This window comes from Meriones unguiculatus, chromosome 12, assembly GCF_030254825.1.
Source record: "Meriones unguiculatus strain TT.TT164.6M chromosome 12, Bangor_MerUng_6.1, whole genome shotgun sequence".
In the NCBI taxonomy this organism is placed as follows: Eukaryota; Metazoa; Chordata; class Mammalia; order Rodentia; family Muridae; genus Meriones; species Meriones unguiculatus.
This window is the reverse complement of record NC_083360.1, coordinates 45,073,706-45,080,844: the sequence shown is the minus strand read 5'-3', so window position 1 is coordinate 45,080,844 and position 7,139 is coordinate 45,073,706. Positions and strand designations below refer to the sequence as shown.

The 7,139-nt window shown below is 39.9% G+C and overlaps 1 pseudogene; it reads left to right on the top strand.

The window, feature by feature from the left end:
- Positions 1-4,219: 4,219 nt before the first annotated feature.
- LOC132646874 (5S ribosomal RNA) lies at positions 4,220-4,338 on the top strand (annotated as a pseudogene).
- The last annotated feature ends 2,801 nt before the right edge of the window (positions 4,339-7,139 follow it).

Below are 7,139 nucleotides of genomic sequence, written 5' to 3'. Positions count from 1 at the left end.
TGAACTTTGGGCTCATTGAGAGTCCTTACTTTTAAGAGAGAAGGAACTGCCATGCTTCTTTTAAAGATCTCATCGGATAATTCCTACCTAATAAAAATAAAATAACAATGTTTGTTGGCATAATGAAATAAATATATGTATTAATCAAAATGAACACTTCTACTTTGGGTAGATCTGTGATCTTTGCAAATCTTCAATCTTCACGTCAAAACCAATCTGAATTTACTGAAATTAAAAATTGATGCTTAAAAAAACTGAAAATTTTTGTTCTGAGAGCTGAAGATTTTATACCATCAACAGCGTGAGCCATCTGTACCGTGTGTACAGTTACATATACCGTGTGCGCAGTTACATACACTGTGCCCGAGCCTATGAAATCATGATTGCTCACCTAACATTGCAAGGAAAATTAGAAACTTCTTTTTCTGTTCAAGAGAATTGTTATAAAGAAAAATGAAAAAAAGTGTGGTAGTACACCAGATTGAAAGTACAATGAAATGGTAGTGTTTTTACAAAGCCCACTGAAATTTAGCTAGTGTGTATTGCTTAGGACTCAGCTTGCTTTGATGCTATTTAGGTTAGGAATGTTTAGTAAGCCCTCAAAGTGTGACTATAATTTACAGGGTGACTATAATTTAAGCAATCTCAATGTTCTCTACACTTTGTCAATACATGATATTTCTAAGACGTGGATGGCAGTCTGTTTTGCAAAACCACTCAGAAGATATCAAGTATACTTAAATGAATGAGGAGCACACCTTCATAGCAGAGTGCTGTTGTTCTTTAAGCATCCCATGTTCATGAAAACTCCCAACAAAAGCCTGGTGCAGTGGCACATGTCTTTAATCCCAGCACTCTGGAGGCAGAGACAGGTACTGGTCTTCAGACTGAGTTCTGGAATAGTCAAAGCTAAAACACAGAAACCCTGTCTTGAAAAACAAAAACAAAAAGAAAAGGAAGGAAGGAAAGGAAGGAAAGGAAGGAAGGAAGGAAGGAAGGAAGGAAGGAAGGAAGGAAGGAAGGAAGGAAGGAAGGAAGGAAGGAAGGGAAAGGAAAGAAAGAAGCTCCCAGAAAGCATAAACTTTGATCCTCAAAAGAAATTGAGTGGCCAGAACTGGTGGTAGAAGGGAAGAGCTCACACAGATGTTTAGTTAAGTGATTGATTTTAACATGAAAGCAATTTGAAAATGAATCTGAAAGTATGATTTAGACTTGGATCTAAGATGCAGGATAAGTGAGTTCATTTATTTAGAAAAAATCTTGTAACATTTCTAGCTAGTACAGAAATAATTTACTAAATGACTGATAACTGCAATAAACTGACATATTAATTACTCGTGAATCCTTCTAAAATATTGTGTGTGTTCTATTCAGTTTTCCACACTACAGATTAACTTTTTTTTCTAGTCCTCATTCATGTCTTTAGTTCTATATTTATCTGTAAGGCTGAAAGGCTTAAGTTGGGATGGAAAAACTGTATTTCTCAGTAATATTTTCCTACACTTTGTGCTATAAGATTGATGCTATATTTCATAAGTTCAAGGATATGAAATGTTCTCTCTTGCTTGCTCTCTCTCCCTTCCCCCTCTCTCTCCATTCCAGGGTCTCTCTACATAGTCCTCGCTGTCCTGGAACTCTGTAATCGACCTGACTGGCCTCGAACTCAAAGAGCTCCACCTGCCTCTGCCTCCCGAATGCTGGATTTTAAAGATGTGCCCTGGGATATTTCAGCCTTCTGAGTTTCCCCTCTGCTTTGAAGAGGGTCTTTTTCTCTGTGTCTGCTGCATGCATGCATTTCCTGAACAAACACCTTTCTTCAATTGTTAAATAAATAAATGGCATTCTTTTGTTTTTGTTTTTGTTTTTGTTTTTTCGATACAGGGTTTCTCTGTGTAGCGTTGACTATTCTGGACTCCCTTGGTAGACCTGACTGTCCTCAAACTCACAGAGATCTGCCTGCCTCTGCCTCCCTCAGTGCTGGGATTACAAGTGTGCACCACCATGCCCAGCTCTCCTGTATTTTTTATAAGGCCTTTCACAGTGAATTTTCCACATTTTAGGTAGCTGATCAGTAAGTTTTCAGCTCTCTCTGACTGTCTTTCACCACGTGGCAGTTCCTCCTGCCAAGACATTAGAGTATATATTTTTCAAACTTTTGACTCTGAGTTTGGACTACTTGAATTGTGGCCAAGAAGATAACAGTGGATAGGATACAGGCTTATGAATCAGGGGTTGATATATTAGGATTTTATCTCCCCGTGAGTGGGATAGGTCCCCACTACCACATTGTGCCAGGATGGGAGACACATAGAAGCAAGCTCAGTCGTTCTCACATATACAGCTCATACCTGACGCAGAGTCCTAGTTAAAGCTTTCTGGGAGCTTCTTTCTTTCTTTCTTTCTTTCTCTCTCTCTCTCTCTCTCTCTCTCTCTCTCTCTCTTTCCTTTCTTTCTTTCCTTTGTTTTTGTTTTTCAAGACAGGATTTCTCTGTTTTAGCCTTCACTATCCCAGAACTCAGCCACAACCAACAGGTAGAAAAATTTAGATGATCTTTTCTTCCGGAGAGGTAAATGTAGAGTGTCTTTGACCTCAGAAAGAGTTTTGTCCTGATAAACTAATATAACATCCACAACTCAAACATCGAACCTTTGTAAATATCAAGATCTAATACATCTGTGTGATGTATTGGCGCACTGAGACTCCATAACAGAGGATCAGAAAGTTGGTGGGATAAACAACAAACTTTTTTCACATAATTTTAATGGCTGAGATTTTCTTGTTTAGGTGCTTACAAAGGTCCTGGAGACACTATTTTCTCTTCCTTCATGGAACCATCGGCCCTCTTCCTATGAGGAATCGGGCTGAGTCCTGACAAAAGCCCTGTTCATCTTTGCTTGACTGAATCATAATCATATTCTAAACTTTGCAAGGTCCTAATTAAGGAATAAAAAGCGTGCGGGTGTGGGGGGGGGACACTTACGTGGCTGTTAGTCATGCCTAGTGTGTTCAGGGAGCGATACAGTGAGATCAAGTGCTTCCAGACTGCTCCTGCCCATTTATTAATGCCTCAGCTAGACTGGCCTCCAAAGAGACTTTGTTCTTGCTCCAGTTGTGAGTGTGTGGGATTTGTCCTAGGCTGGGTGCTCTGAAGCTGGAGGATTCTAAAATTAAACACAGTTTACAGTTCACCTTGCTGGCTCTCCCAGGCTAGGGAATATCTGGGGTAACTTGGGCTGGAGTTTGTGACCTTGATCCCCAGGGCCACAGGAGATTAGTTTTAAGGTACCAACAGTTGTCATCACAAGTTTTTGTTTTGTTTTGTTTTTAATTTATCTATTTTTATATCACATGCATTGATGTTTTGCCTGCACGTATATCTGTATGAAGGTATAGGATCCCCCAAAACTGATGTTACAGACAGCTGTACTCTGCCATGTGAGTGCTGGGAACTGAATCCAAGTTCTCTGGAAGCACAGGCAGCGTTCTTAACCACTGAGCCATCTCTCCAGTCCCTCCTCAGAAGTTTTGTAGTTAGAGAACTGATTATGACAGAACAGTTGCACTTGAAGGAAGGCCAAGGTTTTTGATTTTCACATTAATAATCTCACATCACTATTTAAGTGTATATTTTTTCTACCTGTCTTTGCTTCTTAAAACATTGACTGCAGTTTATGTAAATACAGGTAGGTGAATCAGTATCTATTGTATTGTTATTTTTAGTATTATTATTAAGAAAAGCAGCAGAGGGTGCTGGAGAGATGGCTCAGAGGTTAAGAGTACTGACTGCTCTTCCCAAGATCCTGAGTTAAATTCCTAGCAACCACATGGTGGCTCACAGCCATCTATAATGAGATCTAGTACCCTTTTCCAGAGTGTAGGTATACATGCAGACAAAACATTGTATACATAATAAATAAATAAATAAATAAATAAATAAATAAATCTTTAAGAAAAGAAAAGAAAAGCAGCAGAAAATTGTAGTTTCATCATCACATGCTTTTTATATTAATACATTAAACATGAAATGTAAATAAAAAATAAACCTTCTGAACAAGAGAGTGGTTTAGAAACCTCTTCCATGAGAAAGAAAGAAAGAAAGAAAGAAAGAAAGAAAGAAAGAAAGAAAGAAAGAAAGAAAGAAAAAGAAAACAGTCAAGAGATTTTATAATCTCAACACAAAAGAACAGTTCTCACATGTATGGAATAAGAGATAGTGTAGTCTACAGCCATACCACCCTGAATGTGCCCGATCTCATCTGATCTCAGAAGCTAAGCCGGGTCAGGCCTGGTTAGTACTTGGATGGGAGACCGCCTGGGAATACTGGGTGTTGTAGGCTTTAAAAAAAGAGAGAAAGAGAGAGAGAGATGGTATATTCTGGCGCCAAATACCTGGACACTGGAACACAAATTAAGCTTTTAAATTATGTGTATGTATGTATGCCTATATAGGAATGTGTGAATATAAGTTTAGTTGCCTGATGAGATCAGAAAAGGTGTCAGATTCCTTGCAGCTGGAGTTACAAGTGATTGTGAGCAGCCCAACATGGATGCTGATAATAGGATTAAGGTTATCTGTAACACCAGAGAACGTGTTCTTAGCCATTGAGCCATCTCTCCAGCCCCCCCCCCAAAAAAAATCTAACATCCACTTGTTTGTTTATTTATTTATGCGTGCTGGTATAATATGCATCAACATGTTCCTGTAGGAATAAAAAGACAACTTGTAAAAGTTGGTTCTCTCCTTCTACCATAAGGGTTCCAGGGACTGAAATGATGTTGTCTGGTTTTACCTACTGAGTCATCTCACAAGCGCTAAATTTCAGTTTCTAAAATGAGAATTAGACAGCCAGGGAAAAATTCTCAACTACTTCCAAGTTAAGTCTGATAAATAAAATAATAATAGAAGAGGGAGTCTTGCACTCTGGAGTCAGACTCCCTGAATTTCAACGCATTTTCTATTATCAGCTTTATAGTTACATGGAATCACTTAAACACTTAATCATTTCTGTTTCCTCCCTTCTAATGAAAGACCAAAGAATTAAATATTAGTTTATTTAATGTTAACATTAATATTAAATTTATTAATATTTAATAATATTAGTTTATATAGTTATTGAATTAAAGTTTAAAGCGTAAGCCTGAACAAAGGCCAGACAGGTGGAGACATGTCCAGCCACCTGCAGGGAGAAACCATCCTTACTGCATTCTTTTCCTGCCCACTAGAGATACAGTTGCTAGGAAACCAGCCCAGATCACCCCTCTGCCCTAGGGTGCCAAACAAGAGAAGCCAGACCATAAATGGTTTGGGGGCTATAAGCCAATCAATTCAAAATGCAACATCCCCTTTTGTGTTTCAACCAACAGATCCTTGCCAGGCAGGAATTTCCCCTGGTTTAGGCATGTTGGGAAGGACCAGAATCTTTAAATCAACCACCTTACCTGAGCACGAGGCTCTTTGCTTTCAACTGATCTGGTGGTGAGGGTATGAGCCCAGGCTATAGCTTATAATAAAAAGATACTCATGTGTTTTGCAATGGACTCAACTCCTGGTGCTCTTTTGGGGTCTCATGAATCTGACAGAACACTAACGTACAGACAATATCATTACTTGCCTTTGAAATTTTCTGAGGATTATGATAAAATGTTAATACAAAATTGCTTAGCACAGTTCTTAGTGCTAATATTTCTGTATGTCTGTGTATGTGTTGTTTAATGTGGCATAGGGTCTTTGCTATGCATCCCAGACTGGCCTGAACCTTTGCTTCAGCCTCCCAAGTTTGAGAATTATAAGCATACACCACCATGCTCAGCTTGTATAAATTTCTAAACAAATGTATAAACATGAAACAGTGATCCTACAGAGATAGAGTATTATGGTTTTGATCTTAAATGTCCCACCAAAGCTCATGAGTCAAAAGGCTTGGTTCCAGCTGATGGCACAAAGTAATGGAAACTTTATGAGGTGGGGCCTAGTTAAAGGAAAGAAGCCATGCTGCTGAAGCATGTGTTGGAAGTCTGTGGAAAAGCCCTCCCAAGACAAAAAACAATGTCACTGAATCAGTACCAGTACACACATGTACAGCCTTGTGCCAGTCCTGTGTCCTCTGTGTCTACGTTAGTCAGTGTTCTATTACTGTGAAGAGACCAGAACCAATGCAACTCTAATAAAAGAAAGCATTTAATTGGGGCTGGCTTATAGTTTCATAGGTTTAATCTATTACCATCATGATGGGAAAAATGGTGGCATGCAGGCAGACATGGTGCTGGAGATCTGCAGGCAGCAGGAAGAGAGAGAGAGAGAGAGAGAGAGAGAGAGAGAGAGAGAGAGAGAGAGAGAGAGAGAGATTGGCCTGGCTTGAGTTTTTGATTTTCAAATCTCAGCCCCAATGACACCCTTCCCCCAACAAAGCCATACTTTCTATGGTGGTTGGAATAAGAATGCTACCCCTCCCCAGAGGATCATAGATTTGAATGCTCAGTCCCCAGGGAGTAGCACTATTAAGAGGTACAGCCTTGTTGGAGGAAGTGTGACATCAGGGATGGCTCTGAGGTTCAAATACTTAAGCCAAGTCCAGTGTCTCTCTGCTGCTGCCTGCTGATCCAGATGTAGAACTCTCAGCTATCTCTCCAGTACCATGTCTGCCTTCATGCTGCCATGCTTCCTATCATGGGATAATGGAATAAACCTCTGAAATTGTAAGCCAGCCCTTACAGGTTCCTGGCACTCTAGTATCTTGGAGTCCCCACTGCAACTGAAGCTGTCCTTATCTGGGGTCACCTCAGGACCCCTTGTCCATAGCAGCTATTCAGCTAGGTATGAGCTATACTAGTAAGACAGCCCACTTCTCTCTTGGGGGGGCCCATAACACAACTATGTAAATGGATAATCCCAGGGCCCAAAATGAAACCTGGTCTCCCCTGCTGGTTACAAATGAAGCTCAAAATTGTTGGGCAGAAGCTCAAAATTGTTGCTGTGTTGATTCTTATAACTTTTGTGGTTTTGGTTTGGTTTGTTTCCGTTTTGTTTGATTTGTTAGTTGGTTTGTTTTGAGACAAGGTTTTTCTGTGTAGCCTTGGCTCTCCTGGACTTGCTCCGTAGACCATGGTGGCATCAAACTCACAGAGACCCACCTGCCTC